At 41.9% G+C, this 25,159-nt stretch overlaps 1 pseudogene; it reads right to left on the minus strand.

The window, feature by feature from the left end:
* Positions 1 to 883: 883 nt before the first annotated feature.
* Positions 884 to 20,788, minus strand: LOC119502751 (annotated as a pseudogene).
* Between the last annotated feature and the right edge of the window lie 4,371 nt (positions 20,789 to 25,159).

Genomic DNA, 25,159 nt, shown 5'->3' on the forward strand with positions numbered 1-25,159 from the left:
CTGCTTGTGTATATTTTGTACTTTCTTTGTTAATTAATTTATTCTCAGTTATTTATATGAACGATGTAGAGAACTGTTTCTTAACGTCAAAATTATTTAAGGATATTTTTGTCACATTTAAGTTATTTTTGATCACCGAGATTTGTGAGTTCCTTTTTCCCCCGAGAGAAACCTGTAATATACGTTCGGAAAATGATTTTACCGTAATTTAAGAATGTAGACGTAGCCTCTTTGAGAGGAACAAACCCCTTTGTTGATAATTGTCGGCCGCCCCCCCCCCCACCCTCCGATCTCACCAAACACTCATCCTGTAAATAAGCCGAGTTTACTGACAAGCTTATTTAAAAAACAAGGGGATTCCTACTCTTAGCTTGACCTCGTACGGTTGTTGGCATGTTCAGCATTCGTCTTTTCTTTGCATGTCGTCGTTGGAATTGTTCTCCCGCTCCCTTTTTCTCTCCACACTTATTTATGTATTTCTGTTTCTTTATGTTTTAATTTGCCTTTTTTTTAAATTATTATTTTCATTTTATTTCGCCGCCCTCTTCGTTCCTTTTTGATTACTGGTTCTCACAGTAACCGTGCAATGCATCCTCCTTACTCATTCTCTCAAAGAGGGAGCTCTCTGGCGATCGGGCTCGCCTCACCAGCTGGGTGGGCGTCGGGTCATCGGAGAGAAAAATTAAAAGCAATACCTTTTCATGTTCGCTTTCCTCGTTTTTTCTACTGGGGGGAATCCAGAGCACACAGAATGGACTCGGGAGCACGGAGCGCTACTACTGAGCAGGATAACCACTGGCAATGTATTCCCTTGTGATGTTACTGTGAACAACTTCAGTGCTAAAGGAAATAAATCTGTTGACTTGGCGCGGGTGCACAAATCTTTGGGGGATTATTAAGATGTTTATTCACAAAGATATGTACATATTTTTACACCCACGCTGCAGAGGATTTTACATTACACATGTTTTTAGCTTGGGTTTTCTGACTCGTACTGTTATTCCTCCAGTCCATTTGACCGTTAGCTAAACACAAACCGTGATTTTAACTTTAGTAAGGCTTATGTGTAAATATTTGCTTGAACACGTTGGCTGAGTTTTTAAATTACATGTCTCTGGAGCGATCCTGACACAAAAGATTATTAATATTTCGCAGCAATGATTAATAAAAAAGAAATTAACTAATCATTTTGTCATTAACGCCGTCGGAGCTTACTGGAGCCAAAAGTGACGTCTTCAAGTTGCTTAATTTATTCCAAACAACAGTCAAAGAAATTGAAATCATATTGATTTACAGCGACGGGAAACAGGAAATGCAATCAGGTGATGAATGACTTCATCGATTATCAAAATTGTCTGGTGATAATGAATCGATGTGGATGATCATGTTGCAGAAATGTTAACCCCTGTGATGTTCTTCTTCTACAATAAGACAGGTATATGGCTGCTAGTCCAGACACACACACCACAGTCCAGGTCCTGGAGGCTGCTGCTCCGTCTCTACTCTCGACATGCAGAGTGGAGGCTGTAAAGTCTGTGGATTAACGTGGCCTCCAAAACCTCCAGGAGAGCCGGTTGGTCCTGGTCCCGGTCCCGGTCCCGGTCCCAGGTGCCCACCTCTGGGCAGAGCAGCTCCTGGCCGACGGCGCCCAGCAGCAGGCGGTGGAAGTCCTCACGGTCCAGGAGCCGATCCATGTTCTTCAGGAAGAATCCTTCACAGAACATGCAGAGTTCAGCTTCCTCCGTGATGCTGCAGGTACGAACACACCAAAAGCAAAGCACACTTTTTTTAGATCATGACCCTGAAATTCTAAATGTTTAGATCTAAACCGAGTGTTTATTCTGCATGCTTTCACTTTTCTTTATGAAGAATCATTGTTTTAGTTTCCAGAAAACTTCAAATCCAAATCACGTTTTGATTCCCAGGTCAGTTTTACGTCATACTATTCTATGACTTTTTTTACAACATACTATACGGTGATTTTTTTTTTTTTACTTTTTTTATGACAAATTATATTAGGACTTTTTAGTGACATTTTTTTTTTTTTAAAAATACTATACGGTGACTTTTTAGTGACTTTTTAAAAACATACTATACGGTGACTTTTTAGTGACTTTTTATACGACAACCTATACTATGACTTTTTAGTGACTTTTTTTAAACATACTATACGGTGACTTTTTTGTGATTTTTTTTCACGGACATACTATACGGTGACTTTTAAGTTTCTTTTTTACGACAAAACTATACTATGACTTATTTTTTACGGACTTTACTAGACTTTTCAGTGACTTTTTTACAACATACTATACGGTGACTTTTTTCACTACAAACTATACTAGGACTTTTTTTTAAAACATTTTTTACAACATACTATACGGTGACTTTTTGTGACTTTTTTACAACAAACTAAACAATGAGGTTTTTTTTACCTTTTTTACGACATACTATACTGTGCCTTTTTTTTACGACATGCTATATTGTGACTTTTTGTGACATTTTTAACGATATACTATGACTTTTTTAAACTTTTTTTGCAGCTAGAGATCAATGCTGCATTTAAGTAAGTAAAATGTATGAAATGAAAGTGTCTTTGTGTTTTTTGTACCTTGGCAGTCTGGTAGATGTGGACGGCGTTGTCCAGAGTCAGACTTTGGTGACAGCTTCATCTCACAGCACCTCTGCAGACCTCTGAGCTGGAAGAACGTGGCCACTGGCAGGCAGCTACGAAAAACAGTCACAACACAATTAAACATCTCAGGAAAAAGAATAAAGACACAATTCTTTTGATTGTTGGTGAGTGATTTTTACCCTTCACGGCGTCAGAGTGTGAGACAGTCAGTCTTCTGTTCCTCCACAGTACAGAGACTTCATCATCATCTGTAGAGACAAACACACACTTCAGTGTCATGTTAACACGAAGGACAGAAGGTCAGTTAATGTCCTTACCTGGAACGTGCTGTAGGTCATGTGACTGACGTGGATAATGTTGTCGGGGGAATCGCCAGAGCATCCGTCGAAACCTGACGGACAAAACACACATCGGAACAGAGTTTATTTAGAAGATGAGAATACTGGTGACATTTAGAGTTATAAATACCATCAGTCAGATTTAAGTACTTAATAAGTCAGAGAACTGACCGTTCAGAAGCTGACATCAACAGCACCCGGTGAGCGAAGAACGGACGCCCGGTCGACCATGAACGTTACATCTGACTATCTCCTGGTTGTTCAGGAAATGAATATCTGAGGACAGAGACGACGTGTAATCCTTCAACTGTCAGGTTTGAGAAAGGTTGTTGTCACATGACGGCAGTGATGCGTTACCTAGCTGAGTGGATAGCGTGACGTCCATGGGGCGGGGATGGAGGAACAGGAGAGCAGCTGTAGCAGTGAGAGAACACAGACGCCAGCCGCTTGGTAATCACGTAGTCCTGCAGAGGAAAACAACATGAAATCAAGACTGAAGGAGTGTCATCAAAAACTCTGGCAGTATGAATATTAAATACCTGACGAAACATAAAGACTCTGAAGACAAAGTTAGCCTGACGACATACTATACTATACTATACTATACTATACTATACTATACTATACTATACTATACATACTACTAGGACTATTTTTCTGATGTTTTTTACAACATTCTATAGTATGACTTTCTTTCATAAAATGTTTCGACATTACTATACTATGACTTTTATTGATGACATTTTTTTATCATGCTAAACTATGACTTTTTTCCGTGAATTTTTTCGACATACTATACTACGACTTTTTTTTCATAAAACTTTTCGACATACTATACTATGACTTTTTTCCTTGAATTTTTTCGACATAATATACCATAACTTTTTTCATGAAATTTTTCGATTTCATTTTTTTAAGAAATTATACTATGACTTTTAAATGATATTTTGATGACATACTATACTATGACTTATTAATGACACCTTTTTACAGAACACTAGCAGCATAAACAGACAGAGAGGTGCTCGGCTGTACCTTGCTGGTTTCCAGCATGCTGAACATGAGCGGTAAGCCTGTGGAGAGGAGCTCGGGGCTGTAGTCCTCCGTCCTGATGTCGGGGAACTCTGTGAGGAGGGAGACGACAACGTCGTCTCGGCACAGCTGCCGGGCTCTGTGGAGAGACTCCAGCCAGATGTGTAGCCTCCAGGGAACACCTGGACACAGCAGGAAGGTGGAACAAAGCAGGTCTTAGAACATGAATCAGACTGAAGCAGAAAATAAGCTTTGTGTTTTTTTTGCATTTTAGAATTGAAATGTCAGCGTGCACACTGCAGTCCTTTTTGACCTTTTCGAGAGCAAACAACAATTTTGAAAATCACACAAAAAAAACACATTTAAAGCAACCACAGGTTGTAATTCTCTTCTACAAATAAATCTAATTAATGACAAGCTCACCCATCTCTCTGAGCTCCAAGGTTACATCCAGGTAGCCATGCTCAGCGCTGTAGTAGGCCGCCTGCTGCAGGGCTTTCATCCTGACCTTACACAGCCTGGGAACGGGGCTCTGGGAGTCAGGAGCTGGAGCTTTTGCATCCTGGTCCTCCTCCTCCTCCTCCTCCTCTCCCCATCCTCCTCCTCTCCCCATCCTCCTCCTCTTCCTCCTCCTCCTCCTCCACTCCTTCAGCCAGGATCTCCTCCAGAGAGAGGATGTCCTCCTTCCTGTGCTGGGGCTGCAGCAGCAGCCTCCTCAGGATGTTCCTGTAGAACAAGAGAGGACCGGTGATGCTTTGTTGTTTTGTGTCATGCATATTGAATGAAAAATCCTCCTCTTGCACGTTTATGTATCATACATGTCAGTGTATTTTAAAGTAAATTTTTTGCCATTTCCTGAGAAAAATACCTGTGGCATCCTGGGAGTTTTAACATGTGTTCGCGTACTGAAGGATATTGGATGTGCAACCCCATAAAACATTTATTTTTTTATGCTAAAAAACGGTAGATTACAGTTCACAGGTGTTAGAACTATTTCTGTAAATGGCTGGATGAATGTCTCACCTGTGTCCGTGCGCTGCAGCATAGCTGAAGCAGTTCATGTCCTCATACAGCGGTGACGTCAGTGAAACTCCCATGATGCACTCTGAGCAGAGGGTCCGCTCCGTGGCTGAGCAGCAAGCTCACCATCTCGTAGTAACCTGTGAAGACGAAACACTTTGTTGGATTCATTCGTTCAAGAGAGAGAGACATCACCTGTACCTGCACTAACCTGCACTTGTTTGTGTTGCATGTACATATGATATATATATATATATATGAATAAAATATAAATGTAATGCATCAAAAAATAGGCAAACTGAAGTGTTCTTAGAACAGTGATCCATCTTATAGTTTTTATAAACTGAATGTGTTATAACGAGGGCTGTCAAAGTTAACGCAAATTTGTTTTAACCTCAATAATTTCTTTAACGCATTAAAACAACTTGCGATTTTTAGGTTGTAGCGGCTCAGTTTTAAAGCTAGAGTGAAGAAACTGGTATCATATCAAACTATAAAACCTGATGAATCCATCGGTACCAACCATGTCATACTAGCTGGTCATGAAGGAGGTTAAATAACGCTCCAAACCTACACTCGCTGAGCAAGAGAGAGATGAATTCATGTTTTTTTTTTTTGTTGTTGTTTTTTTGCACCAACGTTACCGATATGATCATCATACCTGCAGCAGCAGCGAGCTGCAGCGGCGTCTCAGCTGAGCTCTCCTGAGCGTCCAGTAGAGCTCCTCCCTCCACATCTGCCCCGGCCTCCAGCAGCAGCTGTCAGCAGGAGGAAGAGGAGGAAGAGGAGGATTTAACACTGACCTGCTTCATTCAAACTGATACCTGATGTCCTGTTAAAGACTAACACCACTACTACTACTAGATACTAATTACTAATACTAATTATTTATGTATGTATTTTATTAATTTTTTAATTAATTAATTAATTTTTGCATTTATTTTTTATTTATTTATATATTCATTCACCCCTTATTTATTTCCCCAAACTTATTTATTTCTGTATCATTTACTGTATACATTTCTTTACACATTTCTGTGGCTGCAATGGGGGGCTGTAAATACATAAATAAATACATAACTTAAAAATAAATACAAAATAAATTCAAAATAAATAAATAAGAAATAAAAGAAATAGATAATAAATGCAAAAAAAAATAAAACATAATGCAAACAAATACATTTTAAAAATAATACAAAATAAACACAAATAAATATATACATTTAAAAATAAATACAAAATAAATAGAAAAATAAACAAATACAAAACAAAATGCAAAAATAAATAAATAAAATATAAATGAAAAAATTAATGTGTTAATTTAAAAAATACAAAAATTAAATACATAAATAAATAAAAGCAAAAATTAAATAGAAGAGTAAATAAATAAGATAATTAATACAAAGATAAATAAATAAAGAATTAAAACCAAAATATCTATTTATGTCACATTTTATCAATAATTTATTTGTAATACTATTTTTGCTACATTTGATGACATATTTATTTAGTTAGTCATTTATTTATTGGTTTATTATTGATTTTGGCAGGTTCCGTCCTCCATAGGTATGTTGAACGTGCTTCGTTATACCAGCTTCAGTTCTTACGACAACAAACCAGCTGTTTATTAAAGGCTCCAAAACACAGTTTTCTTCCATCAAAGACTCAAAGTGGAGTCTCGCTCTATCTTTCTATGAAGGTTCGACCCGCTGATGAGTCCTACCGCTGCCATGTGTTCAGTGTGGAGCCCTCACCTGAGTTACAGGACAGGTGACCGTGCAGCACAGCGAAGGTCAGGGCCACCCAGCGCCGACTGCCGGGGTGAACCGACGGGTGTCTGGCCGAGCAGCCTGGGACCTGAACAACACACACGCACGCACGCACGCACGCACGCACGCACGGCACGCACGCACGCACGCACGCACGCACGCACGCACGCACGCACGCACGCACGCACGCACGCACACACACACACACACACACACACCACACACACACACACACACACATCAGTGATCTCAGTCACAAAGACCAGCTGAGACGTAGAGAGAGCTACAGCTGAGTCAGCGGCTGTGTTTGTACCTGCTGGTCCAGGTGAGCTCCGGCCTCGATGAGTATCTGAACCAGAGCTTCATCTCCTGCTGCAGCGGCGTACATCAGAGGAGTCATTCCCTGTAACATCAACCAGCACACAGGGAGGGTTTTATTACACTACACACATCACTGTATATCAATAATCTCGGTTTCCTCAAATAATTCCTGCATAATTATGTAAATCTGAAGCGTTTCTTTTTGGTTTTTTTGGGTCCAGGTGACAGCATACAGCCCATGGGTGTATTAGAAGATAATAAAAGTGATGAATTACAGCCAATATCTCCATTATTACAGCCGCATACAGCTAGCAGAGAGCTGGCACAACCGGATATGTCATATGAGCGTGCAGGGCGGTGCGGTCCCGTGGGTCTGATGACCGTTCATTATGGCGAGGAAAATAACGTTGGATTCAGCTGTTAGTTCATTTTACTACTTTTAGAACATCATGATTTAAATGAGGATATTTAAGTGTTCCTACTGGGAAGTTCATTTATTCATTTTAGAAAACGTCTGAAAAGTCCAACAAATGTCTGAAAAAAAAAAGTTTTAAAAATGTCAGAAAAAGTCTCAAAAAAGTTTAGAAAATGTAGAAAAATGTCAGAAAAAAAGTCTGAATTTGTTTGTTTTTTTTAAATGTCAGAAAAGGCCAAAAAAAATTTAAAAAATGTAGAAAAATGTCAGAAAAAAAGTTTTGAAAAATGTCAGAAAAAGTCCAAAAAAAGTTTAAAAATGTCGGAAATTTTTTTCAACATTTTTTAGAAAAAGTCCAAAAAAGTCCGAAAAAAAGTTTTTAAAAATGTCAGAAAAAGTCCAAAAAAAGTTTAAAAATTTAGAAAAAGTCCAAAAAAAGTTTTAAAAAAATGTCAGAAAAGAAGTTTAAATATTTTTAGAAAAAGTCCGAAAAAAAGTTTTAAAAAATGTCAGTAAAAGTCCAAAAAAAGTCCCAAAAATTTCAGAAAAAAAGTTTTTCAGAATGCCAGAAAAAGTCCCAAAAAAGTTTAAAAGATGACTAGTCTAGTGACTGTTGTCAAAAAAGCAGCAGAGTTTCATCTCTTTGCTTCTAGACTGTTTGGTCTGGAGGTCTAATCAGCCAGAAGAACCAATCACAATAACAGTCATAACCAGTCCGAATCACTTGTGCAGCACTGCTACTTGTACTTCATCCAGATGTTTCAGCTGAAGGACACATTGACCCCCTCACCTGGTCGTCCGTGGTGTTGACCCCCTCAGCTCCCAGCAGCTGTGAGGCCTGCTGGACCAGGTCCGCTCGGCCACACGAGATCATCCTGAAGCCCAAACCCAGCTGGAACTTGGCTGAAGCAGCTTCTGCATCCAGACATTTAAAGGACTGGAAACAGCACTCTGACCTGCAGAGAGACGCAGACGGAGACATTCACCACAGAGCAGCCTGTCAACCAATCAGAGTCTCAGGATCACCGAGAGCATCTTCAATCTGAACCCATTACAGCTACGAGCTCACGGGCTTCTTACTTTAGCTGTCTGGGCTCACAGTCCAGTCCCGGGAGGAGCAGCCTGGCCGTCTGTCTGACATCATCGCCGTCCACCAATAGGCTGCGGCGGTGCTCGGCGTGCACCGCGGCGACTCTGATCCACTCCATGAGAGGAGGAAGGAGCAGGAACGGCCTGGAGGACATTAAGATGATGTCAATCAACACGTTTTATTTGTTTTTTACAGTCGTTCAACTGATGACAAAACTAACGACGCCGTAGTGAAGACGACTGGTGGAAAACAGTGAAGAAGATTAAAGTGGAAAAGGCAAACAAAGACTGATATTAGTTATTATTTCATACAAGAGACAGATTAAAGTGCTTTACAATAAAAAAAATACAAATGCAACACATTAAAGCAAAAATAAAATTAGACAATAAAAAGACAGAAATTAAGAATGACATTTAATTATGAGCCAAATTAAATAAAATAGGTTAAACATTTTAACAGAGACCACATCTGTTCAGCGTTCAGCGTCGTGTGTCGATGTGTGGCGAAGTGCAACAAAGTGCAGCGAAGTACAATGAAGTACAATGAAGTACAATGAAGTACGGCAAAGTGTGGCAAAGTGCAGAGAAGTGTGGTGAAGTGTGACAAAGTGCAGCGAAGTGCAGCGAAGTGTGGTGAAGTGCGACAAAGTGCAGAGAAGTGTGGCGAAGTGCGGCAAAGTACAACAAAGTGCGGCAAAGTGCAGCAAAATGCAGCGAAGTGTGGTGAAGAACGGCGAAGTGCAGCAAAGTGCGGTGAAGTGAGGCGAAGTGTGGCGTATTGCGGCGAAGTATGGTGAAGTGCGTCAAAGTTCGGCGCAGTGCAGCGAAATACAGCGAAGTGCAGCTCACCACAATAATTACAATTTCCTGTGGCCGGGTGGCGTGTTCATGTGTTTCAGGCGACCACAGAGACCTCATCTGTTACACCAAATTCACACCAGGCAGCGACAATGAGCTACGACATGCAGTGATGTGGGGCGAAGTGCGGCGAAGTGCAACTCGCCGCAATAATTGAATATTTCTGTGGCCGGGAGGCGTGTTCATTCATGTTTCATGCAGGAAGACATTCTTTGTAACACAGGTTACAGGTCACAGGATCTGTTTACTGATTGGCTGCTGCTCCTCTCTGGATGCACTTTGCTGCTAAAAGTGAAACTTTTCCACAACTTTAGTTGCAGAATCAAACGGCCGCAGCTCGCTGAGTTCCGAGCAGCCGCCACAGCTTTCCATACACACTGGTTAAAGGTCTAGCAGCAGTCTGCTGTTTGTTTACAGTCATTAGATTTCTCTGACATCGATACAGAACATCACGGTCTGTTAGTCATCACGTTAATAACACACACCTCTCTCTGCTTAGCGTCGTGGTCGGAGGCTCCAGGTTGGGGTTCTCCAGCGACTCCATCTGCGGACTGGACAGGAAGTAGTAAAGCGTCCGGAGGGCATCCGCGGCCCAGGATACCGACGGCTGATTGGCTGAGCGAGCGGGGCTGACCGAAGGGCTCCGGCTGCGCAGACGCTGCATGTGGTGCATCGCTCGAGACACCAGGTCACCTGCAGGGAGACGGGAACCGTCACCATGAGCACCACATCAGAAAATAAGACTTTAAGAGCGCGGACAGGAGAGGAATATAAAAGAATATAACCATCAAAATAAATATAATGTGAGCAATTAAACACAGAAGCCCCGATAGCAATTAATCACTACAGTCCACAATATACAGAGGTCTAAATGTAACTACGGAGGAGAAGAAGCTGAATAAACAACACGAGGTGAACTGAAACTGAACTGAAAGGTGAAACACACAGAAGATGTGAAAGAGCTTCGTGGTCACATGAACATAAACTACCATGAACAGTTGTTCTCTCAGATAATGAGCTACGGTGGCCTGCAGGGTGTGAAGGTGTCCTTGTTTTCTGGAAACAAGCCACAGGTTGTTATGTAAGCAGTGGGGGAGGGGGGCGTCTAACGATCTGTCCCAGGAGCCCGCCGCCGGTCACAGTTTAAACAAACACACATAAAACACAGCAGCCACACACACACACACACACACACACACACGCACACACACACACACACACACACACACACACACACACACACACACACACACACACACACACACTTACTGAGCTCTGCGATGCTGCCCACCCCGGTGGCGAGCAGCGCCTGTTCCAGCATCCTCAGCTCCAGCTGGATGTAGGCGTCCTCCCGGCTCTCCATCGAGGCCTCGGGAACCTTCGCGTACGGGCTGACGTGGGCCGGCAGCGACAGCTCACCTAAACACACATAAACAATATTACATGATGAACTTTTACAGACACTCTTCAATGACTGTGGATCTGCTGGTGGCTCTACGGGTGGAGTTGTGTCAGTAGGTCGGTCCACCACTACGGTCCAGAATGAAATATCTCGGTTATTAAAGGAACAGTTTTTAGGATCTGGAGGTTTATAGCGGTGAGGCTGCAGATTACAACTTCTCCCGTGTGCCAAGCGTGCAGGATTTCAACGGTGGCCGACATAAATGCAAATCCTCTAGAGCCAGTTGTTGTGTGTGTACGAGGGAAGTGAGTGGTGAAGCAAGAGAGAGAGAGCGGCGGCGACGGGAGCAAGTAACGTTATTGACTCCGGCCCAAGCAGGAAACGTTAACAGAGATTGATTTGTCCGTTCTGGACTACTGAAGAAACATGGAGGAGCAACATGGCGGCGTGGAGGATCTAGAGGAATATTCATGGAGTAGCAGGAATATATATATATGTATATATATACATATATGTATATATGTATATGCTGATTTAATCGCAATATTTGTTTGGAAAAGCCCCAAATGAGGATATTTCAACTCAAAAACATCACATTATTGTGGCACATGAGTAAAGCATTGAATATAAATATTGAACGGTGGCATTAGAAATCAATAAATTGTTTAATTTCCAAATATTCAGATAATTTATCCATGAAAAAAGACATGTATGTATTTTTTTCATTGACCATAAGCTTACACACAACAGATCATTAAATTATATGAGTTCATTTATGTTTTTTTAACATGTTATTTTTCTCTCAGCTACTAAGCTTTGAATGAACCGTCTCTGGTTTTAGCCTTTTAAACTGGGTGCTTCTGTACTGATCTAAAATGTGCACGTTTGTCTGCAGAATGAGCCGTTTCAGAGGTTTAGTCAGGTTTAATCCGTCACAGAATCAAACCTGAGTTATTATTAGATCCACTAAATAAAATACACTTCACCAAACAACCAGCCTCCACTATTCTGTATTTGTACTGGAGGAAGTTCGGCAACGCTACACACACATTTAGGAAAGGAAGCCACCAGCGGTCGTCGTGTTCGGCAGGGAACTAATCTAAAAACACCCTGAACACAGCGGATACTTCCCTTACAGAACAACACAGAACCGTTCTCCATGTTCTCCACATGATGAACCACAGAGTCCACCATGTGTGATGTGAAGCAACAGCCTCAAAACCAAACAGGTCCATTGTGTGCTGTTTAATCAGGTATTTGCTGACTGCTGATCTTCAACACAATAGAAACAGCTTCAGAGAACCGACACACCGACAGCAGCTGGACTGAGTCCACCTCAAACATTCACAATAATCATGTGAGGAGAAACAACATCATCATCATCATCATCATCATCATCATCATCATCATCATCATCGGAGGAACCACAGAGACAGCTTTCAACTCTGCCTTCACTTTTCATCGCCAGCTCGATGTAGATAAACCTGAACGGATAAAGAGGGAAAAACTACTTTCTGTAGACGTTGTATATAATATATGATATATAACATCGAACCAGCGAACTGAGACAGCAACGGAGGATTGTCATCATAAAAACGGTCAAATTTATACAGACTTTAAAAAATTTTGTTTTTTTTTTTTAGAAAACATTTCTGGCCATTAAAATAATTTAAAAAACATTATATATATATATATATATATATATATAGCGAGAGAGAGAGAGAGAAAGAGAGAGAGAAAGAGAGAGAGAGAGAGAGAGAGAGAGAGAGAGACAGCACATTAAGATTGAGATTGAATATGGGAGTCATAACGGGGGACAAACATCTCAGAATTGCATCCTTTGTTCCAGGACTTTAATGATATAATGCCATTTTTTTATAAATAAATCTAATTTTTCCATGGATATCTGGAACCAGAGGACTAAATGTCCAGTTAGGACTGGATTTATTCAAGTTTCTCACCAAAACTACATTTTACAAGATTGAATTTGAACACATCATGATAACGTTGTAATTTACCTTCGCCCAATAGCCATTTTTCCTGAGCCGACTTTGAACGCCTCATAACAATAACTCAATGGCACCTCCGTTAACGTTCGTATCTCTGTTATTTATCCAGTCAGAACTGTGCAGCTAACGGCTGCTAACAGCTAACGTTACTAACTCTCCTCCTGCTGATTTCAACACAGGGTTGTTGTTCACAGTGTCTCTTTATCAGGAGAAATAGGATACGCCCCTCAGGTTAAGTAGCGCCATGCTGTTGAGCGTTTTTTTTTTCTCTTCACCGCGTCTCCACTGCCTCTCAATGACTCTCTCTCTCTGTCGGGTCCTGTACAGATTGTAGAGCCCCTGAGGCTAATTTGTGATTTGTGATATTGAGCTATACAAATAAGACTGACTTGACTGGCCTGCAGAGTCCTGACCTCGACCCCGTCCAGCACCTTTAGGATGAGGTGAAGGTAAACAGAGTTTAACACGGGGGGGGGGGTCACTGATTGGACAGATTCATCACTCGGAGCTGGAAACACACCTCAGCTCTGTGGAGAACGGAGGGAGTGAGGCAGATAATTGGTGCTGATTAGAGGACAAGCATCTATTCATGGGTTCACAACAGGAGACCAGTCTGCAGCGGACAAAGCTCTGTTTTCTGATCCCTACCTGTGTAGTCCTGAACCCCCCCCCCCGACACAGCTCCAACACTGGTCCGCTCACATCCAGAACCAGCAGTGATTAAGTCATTTCCCTCCACTCTCTGACCAGAGAGAGAGAGAGTGGACACGGTTTCTGTGTCCCAGATGAAAACAGAGGCTCAGTGAGCGCCTGCCTGGAAACAACAGCTCTTTCTGCTGCGTGCTATAAGGCAGCGAGTGTTTGGTCGGTCGGGACAACAGAACCACAGACGGGTCGAGGTCTGTGTGTGTGTTTGAGGTCAGGACCACCTCAGTAGAGTCTGAGCTGAGTCCAGGAGAGCAAACAGAGTCCTGATCCAGATCAAACCTGACATCTGGTACTTAAAAACGGAGCGTTACAGGGCAGCAAAGCTCAGCACCAAGTTGCTGGTGTACAATTTATTATTTTAATAATAAATAAGAATTCTGTTCATTTTGAAGATTTTTTATCAAGTTGCTGGTGCAAAATGTCCCAATTTAAAAAAAAAAAGTCCAAATAAAGTAAAATTAAAAAAAAAAAAAAAGTCAGAAAAATGTCCAAAAAAGTCAGAAAAAAGTCAGAAAGATACTAGCTTGTCATGAAGGAGGTTAAATAACGCTCCAATCTTTCGCTAAATGTTGGCGAGGAAAAACTGCCATGGCCATTTTGAAAGGGGTCCCTTGACCTCTGACCTCCAGATCAGTGAATGTGTGAGGGCTTTTGTCCAAAAAAAGTCCCAAAAATGTCCAAAAAAGTCAGAATTTTTTTAATAATGTCAGAAAAATGTCCAATTTAAAAAAAAAAAAAAAAAGTCCAAATAAAGTAAAAAAAAAAAGTAAAAGTCAGAAAAAAGTCAGAAAAATACAAGCTTGTCATGAAGGAGGTTAAATAACGCTCCAATCTTTCGCTAAATGTTGGTGAGGAAAAAACATTTCATGTCCATGTTCAAAGGGGTCCCTTGACCTCTGACCTCCAGATCAGTGAATGTAAATGGGTTCTATGGGTACCCACGAGTCTCCCCTTTACAGACATGCCCACTTTATGATCATCACATGCAGTTTGGAGCATATTGTTTTATGCTAAATGCATTCTGGACAATATCTGTCATTGATCTGTGTTGTTCATTGATTTATAATATATATATATACATACATTTGCATAAAGCAGCATATTTGTCCACTCCCATGTTGATAAGAGGATTAAATACTGGACTAATCTCCTTTAAGTTTCATTTAGAACTGTGATTAATTGTGATTAAATATTTTAATCGATTGACAGCCTTAATATAAATGTATGATTTAAATTTTAGCATCTGTGGTTCATTTAGTTTACCAACCACCTGCTTCAGGGATTTGAAACGATTAATTATCACCTATTATGTCAAACAAGTAACCGTATGGCAGCTGCCGTACAGACTAACAGCTCATTAAGATCATATTAACAACTTGTTCTGTTCATCAGCAGAGCGCTGAGAGTAACACGACTTAGATTAGATCAGATAGAGTTTGTATGTCTCCTCAGAGCGCTGAGAGTAACACGACTTAGATTAGATCAGATAGAGTTTGTATGTCTCCTCAGAGCGCTGAGAGTAACACGACTTAGATTAGATCAGATAGAGTTTGTATGTTTCCTCAGAGCGCTGAGAGTAACATGACTTAGATTAGATCAGATAGAGTTTGTATGTTTCCTCAGAGCGCTGCTGGCTTCTACGTCTCCTCGCTAACGTCCCGTCCTGCTAGTTAACAAACTCTGTCATTAAAACAGTCTTAATCTGACGGGCTCTGTGGTCTGCAGATTAGGGATTAGATCAGGGATATGCTCTTTGCCGATGACGCTGCCTTTGCCAGCCACACACAAGAAGGACTTCAGGACCTGTTGGACAACTTTGCCAAGGCATGCTGTGAATTCTCCCTCAGCATCAGCGTAGTGAAGACGTCATCGCACCACCAACGATCACCATCAATGATGCGACTCTGACATCAGTGGATACTTTCCGGTATCTAGGGTCCACCATCTCCAACAATCTTTCACTTCACCATGAGATCGACGCCCGAATTGGTAAAGCCGCAACCGTCATGGGGAAGCTAAACGGAAGCGCGTACGGGACAATGACAACCTGCAACTCAACACCAACGTGAGGCTCTACAGCGCCTGCGTTCTCAGCAGCGAAACCCGGCCTGCATACGCCCGACAACAAGCCAGACTGAATACTTTCCACTTGAGGAGTCTCCGCAAGATCACGGGCATCTCGTGGGAAGACAGAGTCACCAACGAGGAAGTGTTGGCGAGAGCTAAACTCACCTCCATCCATAGCTTCCTGTCTGAACGCCGTCTCAGAAGGCTCAGCCACGTTCGCCGCATGGCAACAGGCAGACTCCCCAAGGACCTTCTCTACAGACAACTCAGAGGCTGTTTCAGAGGTGAACTGTGACTGTTGACATCAACTACCATGTTCACAGTAAGTGAACGACTCCCCCTTAAAGCCCACTGCATGCTGGGATATACAGGCTTCAGACCCCTCTGTCCCATGAGAACGAACAGGAAGCAGCGGGTAAAGTAAACGAGTGAGTGTTGTTAACCTCTGACCCCCCGCAGACGACACAAAGGAGCTCTCATTCCCGCTCAGACGTCGGGCCACGAGGTCCACGCTGCTAAACAAACAGCCGCTGTAGCCGCCGTCCAGGAGCGAGACGCCGTCCGCCACCCGACTCCAACAAAACACGACTCGCTCCGTCACCTCGGTCAGGTTTTAATAAAGGACATTGTTCCAGGAACCAGCAGCCAAACTGAATCTCAGCAGTGAAATGAGAGAAGATGCTTCCAGCTTGTAACGTCGTCATCCTCCTGAGATCACTACAGACGGTCACATCAAACCGTCACGTCTGCAACCATCACATTACATCACTTCCTGTCACTGACCTCCTGCTTTTATACGCTCTGCTGTGGATTCAGTCAGTTTTCTTTAGTGTATAATCACCTGAAACTGAGAATCATTGTGTTTTCGTTGGCTTAAAATGAGACGCTTATATCTACAGAGGGAGCTGGTCTTCTTCACGGAGTCCACCGTGTTTCTACAGGAGCTCAGAACGGACAAACCAAACACCGGCTACGTGTTTAATCCTCTTATCAACATGGGAGTGGACAAATCTGCTGCTTTATGTAAATGTATGTATATATTTATTATTGTAAATCAATTAACATCACAGATCAATGACAGATATTGATCCAGAAACCCTCACAGGTACTGCATTTAGCATAAAACAATATGCTCCAATCATAACATGGCAAACTGCAGTCCAACAGGCAACAACAGCTGTCAGTGTGTCAGTGTGCTGACTTGACTATGACTTGCCCCAAACTGCATGTGATTATCATAAAGTGGGCATGTCTGTAAAGGGGAGACTCGTGGGTACCCATAGAACCCATTTACATTCACACATCTGGAGGTCAGAGGTCAAGGGACCCCTTTGAACATGGCCATGACAGTTTTTCCTCACCAACATTTAGTGTAAGTTTGGAGCGTTTTTTAACCTCCTTCATGACCAGCTCGTATTTTTCTGACTTTATTTTTTTTTTACATTTTTCAAACTATTTGGGACAATTTTTTTTTTTTAATTTGGGACTTTTTTTCTGACATTTTACGGACATTTTTCAAATTTTTTTTTGTGACATTTTTCTGACTTTTGTTCGGACATTTACTGACTTTATTTTGGACAAAAGCCCTCACACATTCACTGATCTGGAGGTCAGAGGTCAAGGGACCCCATTGAAGATGGACATGACAGTGTTTCCTCTCCAACATGTAGTGTAAGTTTGGAGCGTTATTTAACCTCCTTCATGACCAGGTAGTCTGACATGGTTGGTACCGATGGATTCATCAGGTTCTCTAGTTTCATATGATACCAGTATCTTCACTCTAGCTTTAAAACTGAGCCGCTACAACCTAAAAGGAGGAAGAAGAGATTTAGCCGTTTCCTTAATGTTTTATCATTTCGCTGTGGACGTAATAAAAAGTATGTTTCTTAACTTACTGTAAGGTAAAGTGATTCCAGTGTGTTTTAGTGACATTTTAAGCATATTTTGATGGTTATCGGGGATAATATCGTGTATCACAGTTATTTTGGCCATGATAATCGTGACATATATTTTCCTATCGTCCCACGCCTATTTCACATGAAGAGATGTCTGACTACATCCGGTCACATTTTGCAGCCAGCCAGCATGTTTTATGGTTGTTCTGACCCACAATCCCCTGCGCAGCGGATATATGAGCAAGAGCATGGATGATGTATGAAGAGAACTGCTGCTGGGCGCTGATGTTGCAATGGAACAAACTATTGACTTTCACTTTTTGGCGATATATACGTTTTTTGGACAGCCCTCCTCCTGGGAGCTTGAGCAAGAGGCTCAAAGTTCAACGTGCAATGCTATGATGAAGTAGGATCTCCCAATTGTGTACATACTGCATGCAACAGTGCGTACTTTGTAAGAGCTGCTGCAGTATGTACAAGAAGTAAAAAGAAAAAGTATGAGATTTGGAACCACAGTTTACCCCCAATAAATATCTCAGTGAGCATCCGAGAGAAGTTTATCAGATCAGATCTTCTACTTTCACATCCGTTATTACCAGAACGACCTGTTTCCTGTCTCCACGTGTCATTAGACGTCTTAAACTGACGGAAATGATATATTATTTCTATCTAGACTGCTGTTATCGAGGTGATTTAATGTGACACCACCCAGCTGCAATACAGGACGGAGGCAGAGGCAGAGAAGGATCAGCTCAGTCTATAAAGACAAAGATATGTTATTGTTTTTAATTTGTTTAAATACCATCTGATCATGTTTTGCTGTCCAGTAGAGCAGCGGAGAGTCAGTTCTCTTAGAATACGGAGGAAAACTTAGTTCCATGTTTCAGATATTTAGTGAGACTGATGAAAGAAACATCTGTTTTCATTCTTATTATAACTTCTCTATCTCAGAATCAGAATCTCTGTTTATTGCCAGGTGTATCAGGTATACACTAGGAATTAGCTTTGGTTCGTCGGTGCAAATAGGTCGTAAAAAATAACAATAAAAATAAGAATAAAATAATGGGAATTCTAGCAATATATACAATATACAAATATAAACATAAACATAATATAAAATATAAATATAAACAGGATGACAGAGAGGAAAACCTCTTCTGATGAATCCTGATCAGGTCACATGTGGAAACAGAACACGCGTGTTCGTTGGGTGATGGAGAGTGAATGTTTTCACTGGTGAACATGTGTCTCACACTAAGTCACTGTGAAGTGTGTTTTTACATCTAATGGTGAGTTCTGCTGGAAATCAAAAAGAAAAGCATGACGTATAGACTTTGCTAATGTATATAGTGACTTATTCTATGTTTATAATTTAGATTTTGTATGCTAGTTGTAGTAGTCGGGTATATTTATAGTGTATTCCAGTATTTTGTATTCTATGGATTTATATCTCTAGTGTTGATATTTACATTTTATTTACTGTTCCGGTGCATCGTCTGGATAACCTGCTGCTCTAACACAATCATTTTACAATTTGGGATCAATAAAGTACATCTATCTATCTATCTATCTATCTATATCTATCTATCTATCTATCTATATCTATATCTATCTATAGATATATACAGTGTATATAAATGTTTATTTATTTTTACTGATAGGTTTATAGTGTATAATATTTTTTTGTTTTGTATATTGATTGGAAACAAATGTTTTATGTTTTTGTGTCAATAAAATAAATAAATTTAAAATAGATTAAAAAAATAAAAATAGAAAATGTCATCTGTAAGTTTAATGTTCACACCTGGAATCAGATTTCAGGATTTAAAATCTGAATTAAGTTTCTCACATAATGAAACCAACAGGTGTTCAACAGTTTGGATTCATATGGGACATTTAAGTTGTAATATAATTTCTATTTATTCACCAATCTTGTAGGATTTAATAAAATCAAAAAAAATAAAATATAGGCTGTAGATAACTTCCATTATCTTTTCGGACATTTTTCGGACTTTTTAAAAGTCAGCAGCTGAAATATAGAGTGATATTGTGCTTTTAGCTGACGTGTGTCTCCTCACTGTGTTGAGTGATGCTCCTTCATGTCTATGTAGAGCGAGCACAAGCGCCAGCAACAGGACGCTGACTTTAGTTGACTTAACGGACACAGGTGAAGCTGTTAACAAGACATTATGATTCTTACAAACAGTCCCTTTAAGGGATGTGGTTCTATGAGGTAAACAGACAGGAGGTGCCATGGACGTACTTGAACTCACCATTAGCATTTTTGCCACATATGAGATGATCGTAGACCTGCAGGACTCCCCACAGCTCCGCGTCCTTCTTGATGGTGACCTCCAGCAGCTCCAAGGTCACCGGGCAGCAGGTCAAGGTCACCGGGCAGCAGGTCACCCCACCGCCCCGATATCCCTGCTTCTCCTCCTCCTCCTCATCCTCCTCCTCTTCCTCCTCCTCTTCCTCCTGGGTCATCCTTGCAGCCTGCAGCGCGCGTCCGACCACCTCCTCAATCAAACCCTCCACGCACGCCGCCATGCACACGGCTGCGTACTCGTGCACACGCACCGACACGCGCGTCTCCAGCATCCACCTGAAGAAGCGACCCACGGAGAGCGCGAGCCCGCAGCGCGCGGACTGGCCCTCCCCGGAGCTCATGCAGTGCAGAGACACGCACCTCACCGCGGAGGACACGCACCTGTCGGCCAGACCCGCGCTCAGCACGAGCCGCACCGCGCTCTGCACCTCCAGGCGCGTGCACCGCTGGTGGAGCGCGCTCAGCCGCTGCGCCTCGCGGGAGATCCGGACCAGAGGTCTCCGGAGCAGAGAGGACAGCCGGAGGACAGCCGGGCCGGTGAACCGGGCATCCGAACCGCAGACCCGACGCACGACCCCCCGCAGCTCCTGCTCGGTCCACGGGTAGTCCTGCAGGTCGGGCAGGCGGGGACACGTCCTCAGGATGTCCAACGCGTCCTCCGGCAGCGCCTCCGTGTCCACCGTGTCCAGGCTGGAGGACAGGCTGAGGGACGGGCAGGGGTCCCCGGTCACATAGCCCGGATCCAGGCTCAGGTCCTCCAGGGACTTCACCAGGACACTGCTGGACATGATGCAGGACTCACTTTACGCACAGAGGACACAGAGGAGACAGAGGAGACCAGAGGACACAGAGGAGACCAGAGGAGACCAGAGGAGACAGAGGACACCAGAGGAGACAGAGGAGACCAGAGGAGACCAGAGGAGACCAGAGGACACAGAGGACACAGAGGAGGAGACCAGAGGAGACCAGAGGACACAGAGGAGACCAGAGGAGACCAGAGGAGACCAGAGGACACCAGAGGAGACCAGAGGAGACCAGAGGAGACCAGAGGACACCAGAGGAGACAGAGGAGACCAGAGGACACAGAGGAGACCAGAGGAGACCAGAGGAGACCAGAGGACACAGAGGAGACCAGAGGACACCAGAGGAGACCAGAGGAGACAGAGGACACAGAGGACACAGAGGACACCAGCTTCTGTCCAATAAAAAGTCAGAAAAATGTCCGAATCTTTTTTTTTTTTTTTTAAGTCAGAAAAATGTTTAAAAATGTCCAAAAAAAGTTTTAAAAAGACAAAAAAGTCCGAAAAAAGTAAAAAACAAATGTTTAAAAATGTCCGGAAAATGTTCGAAAAAAAAGTCAGAATAAGACCAGCTGGTCCTGAAGGAGGTTAAATAACGCTCCAAACTTACGTTAAACTTTGGAGAGGAAAAACTGTCATGTCCATTTTCAAAGGGGTCCCTTGACCTCTGACCTCCAGATCAGTGAATGGATTAAAGTCCCTTTAGGCGCAGTGGAGACCAGAGGAGACCAGACCAGGAGGGTTCCATCAGGTCCAGGTTTCAGTCTGAAGGAGTCCAACAGAGACAGCTGCTGCTGCACGAGGCTGACCTGTTTGTGCCACAACTCACCAAACCATGAAGGCCATTCAGAAGAGGTTTACCATCATGGACCAATCAGACAGAGGCTCCAGATGAGACTCAGGTGAGTTCACTTCCGTCCTGCAGCGCCTCCATGTGGACACAACAGAGATCAACACCACAACTACAGCTGAGACACTTTCTCTGTGTGACTAAACATTCCAGTTTGCTCAGTGCACCCTACTCATAAATAATAAATATGTTTATATCTGTCAGTTTTAGAGACTTAAATTAACGCAGGTCTTCTCTCCGTCTGCTGTTTCTGGGCTCTGAGATGGTGACTTTGTCAACAGATGCAAACATTCTGTATTTGTATTAATTAACCTGCTTCCTTCACACTCACCTTTCTCAGCTCTTTAACACAGAGGTTATCATAGTGGGGTCCGGGGACCCCCCAGGGTTCGTTGACGGGGTTCCAGGGGGTCCTGAGGCAAAAAGGGGAATCATTTATTTTCACTATAATTCACTAAATTTTGGCGAGGGAAAAACTGTCATGGACATTTTCAAAAGGGGTCCCTCGACCTCTGACCTCCAGATATGTGAATGTGTGAGGGCTTTTGTCAAAAAAAAGTCAGAAAAATGCCTGAATTTCTTTTTTTTGTCAGAAAAATGTTTAAAAATGACTGAAACAAAACTGAGAAATGTCCAAAAAATTAAAAAAGTACAAAAAATGTTCGAAAAAAAAGTGAAAAATGTCAGAAAAATGTCAGAGAAAAAAAAAAAAAAAGATCAGAAAAATGTCCAATAAAAAGTCTGAAAAATACTAGCTTCAAAGGGGTCCCTTGACCTCTGACCTCCAGATCAGTGAATGTAAATGGGTTCTCTGGGTACCCACGAGTCTCCCCTTTACAGACATGCCCACTTTATGATCATCACATGCAGTTTGGGGCAAGTCATAGTCAAGTCAGCACACTGACACACTGACAGCTGTTGTTGCCTGTTGGGCTGCAGTTTGACATGTTATGATTGGAGCATATTGTTTTATGCTAAATGCAGTACCTGTGAGGGTTTCTGGATCAATATCTGTCATTGATCTGTGTTGTTCATTGATTTACAATAATAAATATATACATATATTTACATAAAGCAGCATATTTGCCCACTCACATGTTGATTAAAGCTCCTATCCTGTGGGGGTCGGTGGTCTGATTTGTCAGTTTAGGGGTCCTTGACATGAAGAAGTTTGGGAACCACGGCTCTGACAGACAGACAGACAGGAAACACACAGAACATCAAGGAAGATAAAAGTTGTATTGTTTCAGCTCCAGAGTTTCATCAACTTCTCCAAAACTCCAGACAAAAGGTGCTGCAAGTTTCAATGTACAACAAATCTGTAGCCAAGAATCAAACACTTAGTTTCACTTCCACAGTCTGACCTGAACGTCACACTATTAACTATTAACTTCACCTCATTTAAAGACGCCGCAGAAACTGTGAAATACACAATCACTCAAAACATGTTGCTGCAGTTTTAGCACTGAAATACAGTCATTAACCCTCTGAGACCTTCGGAAGCTCACCTTTACTGTCTTTCAGAAGCTGTAGCAGGTTCAGAATCCTAGAGACCTAGAGCATTCAGAGGATGGATGGATCAGACTAGAGACCTAGAGCATTCAGAGGATGGATGGATCAAACTAGAGACCTAGAGCATTCAGAGGATGGATGGATCAAACTAGAGACCTAGAGCATTCAGAGGATGGATGGATCAGACTAGAGACCTAGAGCATTCAGAGGATGGATGGATCAAACTAGAGACCTAGAGCATTCAGAGGATGGATGGATCAAACTAGAGACCTAGAGCATTCAGAGGATGGATGGATCAAACTAGAGACCTAGAGCATTCAGAGGATGGATGGATCAGACTAGAGACCTAGAGCATTCAGAGGATGGATGGATCAGACTAGAGACCTAGAGCATTCAGAGGATGGATGGCTTTGGACATTTTTCAGACATTTGTCTGACTTTTTTGGATATTTTTCTAAGTTTTTTTTGGACATTATTTTGGAATTTTTTTCGGCATTTTTGGATATTTGTTTTACATTTTTCGAACACTTTTCAGACATTTTTTTTTAACTTTTTTCAGAAATTTTTCAGACTTTTTCTTTGTACTTTATTGTACCTTTTTTTTTTTTTACTTTTTTTTTCTTACATGGATTTCCTAGCTAGATTGACAATAAGGGAGTTTCTAAGAAGTTTATACAACACAAGTGCTCGCCATCCAATCACCAAAAAATGCCAATTCTTGCAGAAATCTCCAAAATGTCAAAAGTGTTTGATCCCAAATCACAGCCTGGCTTTTTCTCTGGTGTTCCTCAAGGTCTTGGTGTCTTAATGTGGTATTTTGGAGGGATTATTGATCATTTTTATCAATTCCCCATTGGTAATGAATGGTTGAATTTAGCACCAAATCTGTGTAACAAATGGTATCAACCCAAAAAATTGCTGCAACAATAATAGAGCATGGGGATGACTTCTATCATAATGTTCATAATGTTTATGACTAGAAGAACTTGACCCTCAGAGCTGAGCAGCATCTCAAATTAATCTTCAGGTTCCAGCTTTCAGATGATGTTCACCACTTCTATGTGACATCTACTGTTGACCTGTTATCTCCCCCTAAAGACTCCCTAAAGAAGACTAAAACAGGTCTATTGTGGGTCTCAGAGGGTTAAAATCCAGGACATATTCACATAACCCAAAAATAATGTTGATTTTGGATATTTCTAATCTGATTTATTGTAATTTGGATGATTTCTAAACGTTCTTTCTACAACATGTTCTACTCCTCTGATCTAGATATTCATGCTTAACCTAAAGCAACCACAAGACGTCAGCCTTTCACTATCTCTACGCACAGAGACGAAGAAACGGTTTAACTCTTCTTAACCTTAGCTGGTTCTACAAACACCGTACAAACACACAATGCTATTTAAAATCTGACACGTCCACCTCCAGATCCTCTTCTGTCGGGTTTAAAAAGGTTATTTTCACCGTTCAAAGAGCTCAGTTGGAAAATGCAGCAAATGTTCCAGTTGTTGAGGAGAGATGAGCGGTGAAATGACCTTTTCTAAAAGAAGATAAAACAATAAATTACTGAGCTAGAAAAACCTACGTATTTAAAATGAGCTCAATCGGTTTCAATGTGTACAATCATGACAGTGAGCCAGCTCACCGCGGCAGCGAGGCTTCAGTCCAGAAAGCTGCTTTGTGTCCTCGTGTGAGTGTTTGTTTCTTCTTCAACAAGAACTGATCCAAATAAGGCATCAAGACATTAGTACAAAAAATAAACCTGTAACTCTGCTAGCAAACATTTTACAAAGGCTTGGCTGAGCAACATCTTGTCGTCTGACCAAACGTTACAAAACTACAAAAACAATGTGTGTTTTATTGTAAAGGGTGATGAGACGTCCGTCTGCTCTCAGATTCTCTCTCTGATCAGAGTGACTTTCCAAACAGGAAACAGTGTGGATATGATGTCTCCTCTTCATCATCATCGCCCTTCGTCCCTCACGTTCTGGGAAATGAGCACAATCTATCAAAATACTAATAACATGCGTTGTGCACCGAGAGTGAAGAGAAGTGTGAGATGTTTAGAGAAACAGTTGCTGTGATGATGTGAGGTACATTTTGTTCTGCA

The sequence above is a fragment of the Sebastes umbrosus genome, chromosome 2 (assembly GCF_015220745.1).
Source record: "Sebastes umbrosus isolate fSebUmb1 chromosome 2, fSebUmb1.pri, whole genome shotgun sequence".
In the NCBI taxonomy this organism is placed as follows: Eukaryota; Metazoa; Chordata; class Actinopteri; order Perciformes; family Sebastidae; genus Sebastes; species Sebastes umbrosus.